Source organism: Pithys albifrons, chromosome 31, assembly GCF_047495875.1.
Source record: "Pithys albifrons albifrons isolate INPA30051 chromosome 31, PitAlb_v1, whole genome shotgun sequence".
In the NCBI taxonomy this organism is placed as follows: Eukaryota; Metazoa; Chordata; class Aves; order Passeriformes; family Thamnophilidae; genus Pithys; species Pithys albifrons.
The window spans coordinates 1,881,735-1,891,627 of NC_092488.1; the positions used below are offsets into that span (position 1 = coordinate 1,881,735).

Consider the following 9,893-nt stretch of genomic DNA (forward strand, 5'->3'; position numbering starts at 1 on the left):
GTTACAGTAGCTCGCAACTGTGTTAAAAGTTTCCAATCTAAGTTAGAAACCGTTGCAAGAGCAGCTCCTCCGTTTGCATTGGGCGTATAAAGCACAGGAAAAGCAAGATTAGTGAGCCGCGTAATGTCTTCTGCAGCTTCTAAATCACTAGCACTCATAGCTTCTCTAGCTATTTTCTTCCAAAGATTGCAACTAGTATTAGACATGACAGCTAATTCATCCATTGGAGGGAACAAATCATCACCCCTTTCTGGGGGGAGAGATCGAACAGAAGGTGGACAGAATGGGTTTTTAGCAGAGAAGTCAGGAGAGGGAGAAGGCGGGGGGGGGGTGGTGTGGACGGAGGCAGCGGAGGAGCAGAGGGAGGCACGCAGGGAGTAATGAGCTCAGCAGGAACAAAAACAGTATTAGTAGAAGGGGGCAGGGGAACACTAGGGGAGGATTGCATAGGAGAATTTAAACGCTTAGCCGCCTCTTTAGCAACCTTTTGTTCAACCTGATGTTGCTGCAGAGCGCGAAATACTGCTCGCCAAGGTTTGCTGAACTTTTTAGCATTTTTGTTATCATCTAAAGACTGTTCCCAAAGTTTGTCACCATAACTTCTCCACTCACTTTCATCAAAAACAGTATTGGGATCTTTAAAGAAACCCAAAGTAAACCCATAAGCAAGTAAGCCTGATAGTTCCTTTTTCATATCTAAACTAGTAACTCCCCGCTTTTCTAAAAAGCATCGGAGGAGATCAGACACCACTTGCCTCTCCATTACCTGAACTTTTATAGCCGTTGCAGCCCTTGCAGGTATCGGCGGCATCTGCCAGCTGAACCCCCCGGTGAGGTCGTTCAGAGCGCGAAGTCCTGCTTTTTCGCCTCTCGTGCTGCAAGTCGAGACCGGATGGGTACTATGTCGGACCATGTCAGGAGACCCCAGTCGTGCCTCAAAGGGGTCCCTGTTCGGGCGCCATTTGCCGCAACACGAGAAGCAAGAGACACTCAATATGAGAATCAGTAAGCTTCGATTTATTATCAAGCAACAAGCTCTTTTATGTCATAATGATAATTACTTCATGCATATGATAATTAAGCTATACATAATATAATTCTAAACCCCTGATTGGATAACAAAGATATGCAACCTTAAGACCCCTATGGTTAAACATTGCTTAACTTGGAGACGACTTGTCTACTCACAGATCCTGTTTTATTGTTTTAAGATCCTGTTCTTAACTGTTGGTGATTTCTGGTAGTTGGTTCTGCTTCGTCTGCACAATGGTTGTGCTAAGTTCTACATTTCTGTGGTCCATGTACCAGAAATATCTAACTGTTCCATACCTACATGTCCCATTTCAGCTAGCCATGTCTCCACAGCACACAAGTTCAGGACAGCTGCTCCAGCTGGTATGACTGTACAGCCATTGCCTCAACAGGCCAATACAATCCATCTGTTAACATTACACTGAGCAACATTCTACCTCCCACCCATCTACAGAGCAGGGCAGAGCAGCTCCAGGCCAAGCGCAGACAGACACCTCGTACCTGTGAGAACACCAAGCGTGCAACACCATTGTGAGACAAACCTGTCACCGAAAATAATCGACCCTACTGACAGAAAACACAGAGAAGACAAAGACGTGACACAGACCGGAACTGCTCTGCCCTGTACACCAGACCCCAATGACAAAATGCAAGACAAGTTCCCTTGATATACTCTAAGGACCTTTTATGGCATATGCACTTTGCTAGACCACCTTGAAAAATCCCTCATGGCAAAGCACAAACTTGGACCCAACTTGCATCCCTTCATTTATCTTTCCCAGAGCTGGGGATGTGAATCCATTATTGACACAAGGGAAGAGTGTCTGGGCTGGCTCACAGGTTCCTGTGGTCTCCAGGTTCCTGTCTTATTTAACTGCAAAAAAAACCCCAAACAATAAAATGAACGACTTCAGCAGCACATAGGCCAAATTCAAACAATTCCACTACTTATCATCCCTGAGGTGTGCAAAGCTCCTCTCCTGTGGCTTCACCCACCCTCCCCTGCCATGATGAGCAGCCCCAGGTGTGAGCAGTGAGGATAACAAGGGCTTGGAGCAGCCCCAGGTGTGAGCAGTGAGGATAACAAGGGCTTGGAGCAGCCCCAGGTGTGAGCAGTGAGGATAACGAGGGCTTGGAGCAGCTCCAGGTGTGAGCAGTGAGGATAACGAGGGCTTGGAGCAGCCCCAGGTGTGAGCAAGAAGCACGACAAGGATGACTTTCAAAAACAAAGACTAAACCAGATTCCAACACTCCTAAGCCAGCACTGAGAGATGAGAACTCCAGGACCATAAAAACAACGCTATAACAATAGAGTCCCATTCTGTAACTGCAGTTGGATCCATGCAAGACCACAGAGACTAAAGTGGAGCTGTAGAGACTGAGCCCAGAACTGACAGCCTGCACCTCCAAGACCAGAGAGACTAACGTGGAGCTGTTAATGGCCCAGCTCAGAAAAGGAAGCAGATAATTCTCACCACATAGAGACTAAATCAGAGCCAGAGCATCTGAAACCGCTGCTGAGAGCCAATACATTCAAGACAGTACAGGTAACTGGAACCAAAGAATCCCTACCCAGAACTGAGGTGAAACTTTGAGACATAGAGACAAAACCCGAACTGCAGGTTCCAAATCTGTAAATGACAGCCCATGCCTCCAAGATCATAGAGACTTAACCAGCACCACTGAATTCAAAGTTCAAAGGCCCTTAAAGGCCTTACTATCATCTGGGACTCTTTCCTTGTTATCTTAATTAGCTGTTTCTGTTCATGGGGCTACAAGCAGTCCCTGTGACCATTTGGTGATTCCCACAGGCACATGTGCTCAGTTCTGCTTTAAAAGAGAAGGTGCATCAAAACTACCCCCAGAAATTCCTCCCCTCCTGTCCCTGCTCTGCTGCACTGCCCAGGCCTGGGTCAGGACAGAATAAGCACTGGCATTCGGGGTGGGGAACTCACAGTACATGTCACCATCCTTTTTCCTGCTTCCCAGTGCTGCCCTCACAAGGAGAAGCATTTCCCAAGCAGTGACATGACAGATGCTCTGAGAGATGCAGGAGCTCTGGGTGGGCACAGAACAAAAAACCAAACTGTCTCTGTTCTTAAATAAAATGAACTCTTTGTTATGAAGTCCTAACAGGTATCCAGCCCCTCAGTAAAATGATGCTCAGAAGAAAACCCAAAAAACACCCAAACCCTCTACATGCCTAAATTCCTGCAAAAGACTCTCCAAATAATTTTAGTAGAGATAAATAAAGAGATAAAGTAGCTTTTTTACTAGAAGTTTCCAGGTGCATACCAACAGGATGCACCTGAGCAGCAAATAAATGTTACAGTTTCTGTAACTCAAAATAATTAACATGTGCAATATCTACAGCCACCCCACGGTAGCATTTTCCCCTAATACCCACTCCCAGAACTTCTCAGAACTGCCCCTTGGAACCCTTCCCAGGACTCTGAACTTAGCCTTCTGTTTTATCTTCAAACTATCTTATTGTCTCAGTTGGAGTTCTTGCAGGTGTGCCTCAATACAGCATGCCCTTGGCCATATGACAATAAAGTCCAGGAATGTGTGAGAAAGGGCTTAGTAACTTCTAAACACCACCAAAACGGTGAGACACTCAGGAAAACTTCCTTAACTTACATAAGTCAATAAAAAGATCTGTACAATGCACACTAAAATCCTCAGGCATCACCTTCAAAACCACAGAGATGAAACTCACCCTTATTCACCTTTCTTAGGTCTAATTACCCCCATCTTCTGCCATGAATTACTTTTTTATGCAGCTTTGTAGGTTGTTGAGCTTATTCCACCTCTATCCTCAGGAGAAAAAGCTTCACTTCTTACCTGGAGTGGTCCTTTTTGGCAGACACAGCAACTGAAGAAAAGAACACATCACCATCTTCATTAAGAGCCAGGTCATTTGCCCCTCCCAAATTCAAGCCAGAGGAACAAAGTTGATGTGACTCCTTACTGAGCCTTTATACCTACTGGCATTTGGCTCCTCCCTTGCCCAGGTGCATCGTGGAAAGGGGAGTGGGTGTGGCCAGGGGTATTTAAGACCCAGCCTCACAGAGGGGGCTCATTCATTTCCTGGCCTTCAGTGGGTCTTCTTTTCTTTGTTTCACTGGGATCTCAGGAGTTCCTTCAGTTGTTTCAAATGAGCTCTTTGGTCTCTAAGAAACAGCATTGTGTTTAGAAATGAAGAGGATACCCTTAAATTCAGAGGTATTTCAGTTAATAATGAGTTTATTAATTAATTCTTAAAGTAATAATTTTGTGCTCTGTGTTCAGAGATGGGAGGGCACTCTTGTAATTTTTTTTTTTTGTAACAGTGTGTGTTTCTGCATTTCTAGATTATTTCTGTTAGGTTTGGGTCTTTTTTCATCAGTTTTCTGAAGTCTTGAGGTGAAGTTACTGCATGTTAAGGTGGCTTCATGCACCCAGGTTTCCAAGCTGTTAGTTGGGGACTGTGATTCAGAGAGGGATGGAGGAAGGGAGGGAGAGTTAGGATACTAGGTTTGGAATTACCAGTAAGGAGAGCAGTGTCTGGGAATAGCCCTCTAAGTGCCCATGAAGGTATTCACTGACTTTTTAGATGTGCCATTTAAATTAATCTCTCACCCAGGTATTCTCTGAGGTGACAGTCACAGTCTCTGACTTTTGCTGTGGCTTGTGATCTGAACACCTCATTGCACTTGAGAAACAATGAGTAGCAGAACAGTTGGGTCTGTTGGCTGATGGGCTGTTAAACACATGCATCACTTTTGGGGGTTTTTTTATGGGTTGTCTGAAAATAACCCAGCAACCACAGGAATATCTGAGCCAGCTGAGGCAGCCTTCCTTCACATCAAAGACAGATTCACATCCCCAGCTCTCTGAAAGCTAAGTAGAGGGCTTTGACTGGGAGAAGGGATGAGAGAGGGGTCCAAGTTTGTGGTTTGTTGGGAGGGCTTTTGAAATGGGTGTAGGGGAAAGGGACACTGTGGGGTGATAGCCCTGATAACCCCTTGATGGGTTAAAGGAAACACCTCATCCACTGGTGGGGTACTCTCAAAATTAGCAGTGTTAGAGGGTAGTGGTTATACAGGAAAGGGATAAAGAATCCAAGTGGCTTCCTAAAAGTGCTTAAGCCAAACTGATAGAATTAATGGAGAATGGAATGTTATGGAGACAGCATGGCCTTTGTTTGCTATATCAATGGGGACACGGGGATCCATCTCTTAGACCTGTGTCACCTGTCTATCACCCTAGAAAGTATTGTTGACTGTAGTCATTCAAATTGCTTTAGAAAAAAAGTGTAACAAGAGATTGGACATAAGCAAAAAATGCGGAGAAATGCCATTCATCTGTGGGGGTAGCCAGTGAGCTGCCCTGTCTCCCCCCACCTACTTCGTTGGGGTTAGTGGTTTGCTTTAAGGTGCGTAGTCCCTTATCTTGGTGAGCTAAAATGTTTGCCAGTGGCAAGAGGCTGTCTCTTTTCTTTCAGCTTTTTGCTTTGTGTTGACTAGTGTGTTTAGACTTTTTTTTAGTCTTGGTGAACTGTTCTGTCATGGTGGAGGAGGCTGTTTGAGTTGTGCCTTGAGGCTCAGCTTGCTGTTCTCTTTTTGGAGTGTGTTTCTGGGTTTGGATTTTTGTTATTAGTTAAGTACAACCATTCAGATTAGATGTTACCACTGACAATACGTTAGAGCTGGTCCAGTTTGCAGTGCTGGAAGCAACTTGTAAGGAAACTTAACAGAGAAGGTTCTCACTTGCTGTTAAGTGGGGTCTCATATCAGAGTACCCAAGGTTCTTCCAAATGGTGAATGTGTCCAGCAATGTCTCTTTAAGTGAGACACAGAAGGATTTGGGCTTTCCAATATTCTGGGGATATTTATAATTAACAATTGTGTATTAATACTGGTGGGAAAAGAAACCTTTGTATGTGCTGCTGCGCCGTGCCGGGGTGGGTCCGAGGGGGCTGTGCCGTGCCGGGGTGGGTCGGGGGAGCTGTGCTGTTGCTGTTCTGTGCCATGCTGGGGTGGATCCGATGGCCTGTGCCATTCCCGGGTGGATCGGGGGGCTGTGTCGTACGTCCTCCAATTTACAATCACAATTTCTTTGCGGTCCGTCCCAAAAGGGCTTATCTTTTTTTAAGAAAACTTCCACAGCCTTAGAGGGCCAAAGCTACTCCTAGTGAGGTAATTAATGAGGTTATGTCATTTTCAGTATCCTTGTGATTAATCTGCCAGTATTACAAGGAACAGCAGTTCAGACTTGACCATTTCTGTTGGCAGGTACAGTCTGGCCTTCCTTTGGCAATGGAGGAGCATTCAAGGCAAGTCAGGGAGATAGGGAGGAGGAGCTGGGATCTAAACTTTCAAAAATGTCATCTGGCTTTTTCTCTGTCTCACTAAGGTATCCCCCGAGGTGACAGTTGCAGCCTCCAACTCCATCACAGCCAATGACCCGAGGCCTTGACACGCTTCAGGGATGGTAAGTTGAGGAGTTATTGGGGTTTGCCCTCCGTGCTGCCCAATTCCTTCAGTAATTTCAACTTTGTTTCTTGTAGTTGAGTCAGGCAGTAACTGGCAGACCCCAGGAACCTCTGAGCCAGCCCAGACACACTTGCTTTGTGTCAAAGATGGATTTGCCTCCCCAGATCTCAGAAAGATAAGTGGAGGGCTGTGACCTGAAGAGGGGATGGGAGTCGGGTGCAAGTTTGTGCCTTGCTGGGAGGGATTTGTCAAGGTGGTCTAGCAAAATGTGTATCCCAGAACAGGTCCTTGGGGCACATCAAGGGAACGTGTCATGCTTTTTATTACTGGGGAAAGGTGTGCAGGGCAGAGCAGTCCTGGTCTCTGTTATGTCCTCTGTCTTCTCTGTGTTTTATGTCATTGGGGTCTATTCTTGTTGATAACAGGTTTGTCTCACAATGGTGTTGCACGCTTGGTGTTCTCACAGGTGAGGTGTTCTCACAGGTGAGGTGTTCTCACAGGTGAGGTGTTCTCACAGGTGAGGTGTTCTCACAGGTGAGGTGTCTGTCTGTGCTCGGCCTGGAGCTGCTCTGCCCTGCTCTGTAGATGGGTGGGGAGGTAGAATATTGCTCAGAGTGTAATGCTAACACGTGGATTATGTTAGCCTGTTGAGACAATGGCTGTACAGTCATACCAGATGGGGCAGCTGTCCTGAACTTGTGTGCAGTCCTTAGAGCTGGGTTTTGTAGAGCTGATGGGGCTTTCCTAGCAGAGGTTGTTATTTGTTGTATTACAGGCTCTGCTTGGAGTGTTCACATCCTAAGGGGAAATGAGAACTTTTAAATTATTAAGCTCTTAGCCAGTACCTGGGTGACATGACTGTTCCTTTAGTTTTTTTCTGCTGGCAACTGGCCAAGAAGTACCCCAGATAGAGGAAAAGCTTAAGCACCTTAAGATGCCAGTTGGTCAGTCAATTAGAGTGTAACAAAATATTGTATTTTAGTCCATGTCTGGCCCTGCCACTTGCTAAGTTATAGGAAAAACATGCAAGTAAAGAGAGTACTTTTAGTTAAAATGATCAATAGAGTATAGAAGAGTGAGAAAGTAGTTTAAACATGCTGGGAAAGCCAGGTAGAGTAGTATACAAAGTAACTGTTCTCTCTTATCAAGGCTGTGCTCCTCTTGGACTTGGCTGCGTGACTCAAGAGAAATACAAATTCCCTGGGAACACAATAGTGAAGATCATACAAGGAGGTGAGGAAGCTGATGATGGGAGGAAGATAGTGGGGTCAGGGGTGGTAGAAGCACTACCCAACAAGCAATCCTGCAGACTGTTGCCACTGATGTAATTAATAGATAGCGTTTGGCTACCTCCCGGACATGACCTTGTACTACGTACTGGCCCTACGTAGTATAATGCATGGCTGATCAATAAGAACACCAGGAGGGGACGAGCTGAGCCACACTCATCCTTCCAGCGAGCCCGTGTTGACTCTGCAGGGATGCCTGCTAAGCATGGATGCCGTCCAGCTGCTGCCCATCCTGGTAGTTCTGGCCTGTCTGCTCGAGTGAGCATCAGGGATAGGAATTAAGTGCTGAAACATCAACTATTTTCTATCCTTTTGTATCCCTTTAAAAAGTTTTAAGTATTTCTTTTAACTCTCCATTGACTAATAAGAATTTCATACTTTTTATTCTCTCTGGCTGGTTGAAATTGGAAGAGCTGTGGTTTGTAGTCTTTTAATACAGTTATAACTCTTATTCCAGACATGTATCTAAAGGGAATTGTCACAGGAAGTGCTCAGTGTTAGATAAGAGATGTCAATTTCTCTCTAGAAGTCATTTCCCTCAGGGTTTCTTGATCATCTGTTTAAAGATGGGATGCAGTCTCAGATACTACTTTGTGTTTAGCTGGCTGCCACCTTTTATCTTGAGGCAAAGCTCAATCATTCTTGGAAGATGCGTGTCCGAGAAATTGCCATTTTTCAGCCCAGAATTGGAGATGGACAAAGACTCCTGCCACGGAAAAGGTGCCAGGACAGAAAGCCATTGCTCCTTTTCTAGTGTTAATGGGGTCCCATCATTGGCACCTGAGAGCCCAAGGCTGCCACCTTTTATGTGGGCGAAAGCTGCATCATTCTTGGCAGGTGCAGGTCCGGGAAATTGCCATTTTTCAGCCCAGAATTGGAGACAGGAGGGAGAGGAAGCAAGGACAGCGAGGGGATTGGCCTCCGGGCCCCAGGGAAGGCCAAGGACCTCCCGCCAAACTCGGCCCCGCAGCGGGGTTGTCCTGCAGCCGGGGCCATGCTGGGCTGGAAGATGCAGCAAAGAGAGGGGCAAAGGGGCACTGACTTCCTCCTCACCTGCCTGGGGCGCCAGGGCATCTTCCTCTTCCTCGCAGCCTCCTCCTCCTCCATCTGGCCAAGCTTTAGGAAAGAGAAGCCCTGGTTTAGGGGAAAAACAAGGTGTGAGCGTGTTGGGCTGGTGGTTCTTTCTGCCCAAGTGCATCTCTACAACTCACCAGCCATACTTTATAGAAACCACCAAAACAACCCTCCCAGGAGTTTCTCCTCTCTGTGCTCCACTTTGGGATTATTGGGGTCACCCTGTCTGGGCAGCTGGAGGTCCTGTGTGAATTGGAGATCTGCCCTGATCCAGGGACCCCTCAAGAAAATGGATTTTATCCCTTCTCTGAAAAATCATATGATCTTTGTAAATTTCCTATCAGATTTGCACTAACTTTGTATTTCACATTAATTTTTGATTTTAGCTTGTACCCAAGTTTATCTAGGCACACTTGGTGGTAACACACATGTAGCAGTTACATTAACTATGCATAGCTTAGACAAAGAGGAATTTAAGCGTGTAGCTGTAGCATGAATTTTGAGAAATAAACCAAAAGCCCTGTCTAAATGAGAGGCTGAGCTGTAAGAAATAAATCAGAAAATCTGTCTAGATTAGAGGCCTGAAGCTGTAACATTGTTTAGTCAAAACGGAAATACAGAGCTGCAGCGATGAGAGCAGCCCAGTCGAGGTGTCCAGAGTCACCCAAAACATGCCGCTTAACTTGAGGCAGGGCCGAGCGCGGCCCTCACCTGCGCCGGGGCCGGGCCGAGCTCCGCCGCCGCCTCACCCGGGGTTCGGGCGCTGCCCCTGCGGGGGAGGAGATGTCGCAGGAGACCGCACCGCCCGCTCGGACCAATCAGCGCGCCCAGGCGGGGAGAGACGGGCAGAAAGCGGCCAATCGCGATCCGCGCAGGCCATGACGCCATCGCTGCCAGCCACGCCCAGGGAGCCCGGGCTGTTCGCTGCGGGCCGGGGAGGGTGAGGGGGCCGGGGCTGAACGGCGGGGCCGGGCTCGGAGTCCCCGGGGCAGCGCTCGGAGCCTGCGCTTGTCTGCTCAGG

The 9,893-nt window shown here is 47.0% G+C and overlaps 1 long non-coding RNA gene across 1 annotated transcript; it reads right to left on the reverse strand.

The window, feature by feature from the left end:
* Positions 1-773: 773 nt before the first annotated feature.
* On the reverse strand, positions 774-9,626 carry LOC139684124 (uncharacterized). Its single transcript, XR_011699854.1, has 3 exons — positions 9,584-9,626; positions 8,852-8,932; positions 774-947 (listed from the first exon to the last, which is right to left on the reverse strand). It is a non-coding gene; the product is annotated as an uncharacterized lncRNA (long non-coding RNA).
* Between the last annotated feature and the right edge of the window lie 267 nt (positions 9,627-9,893).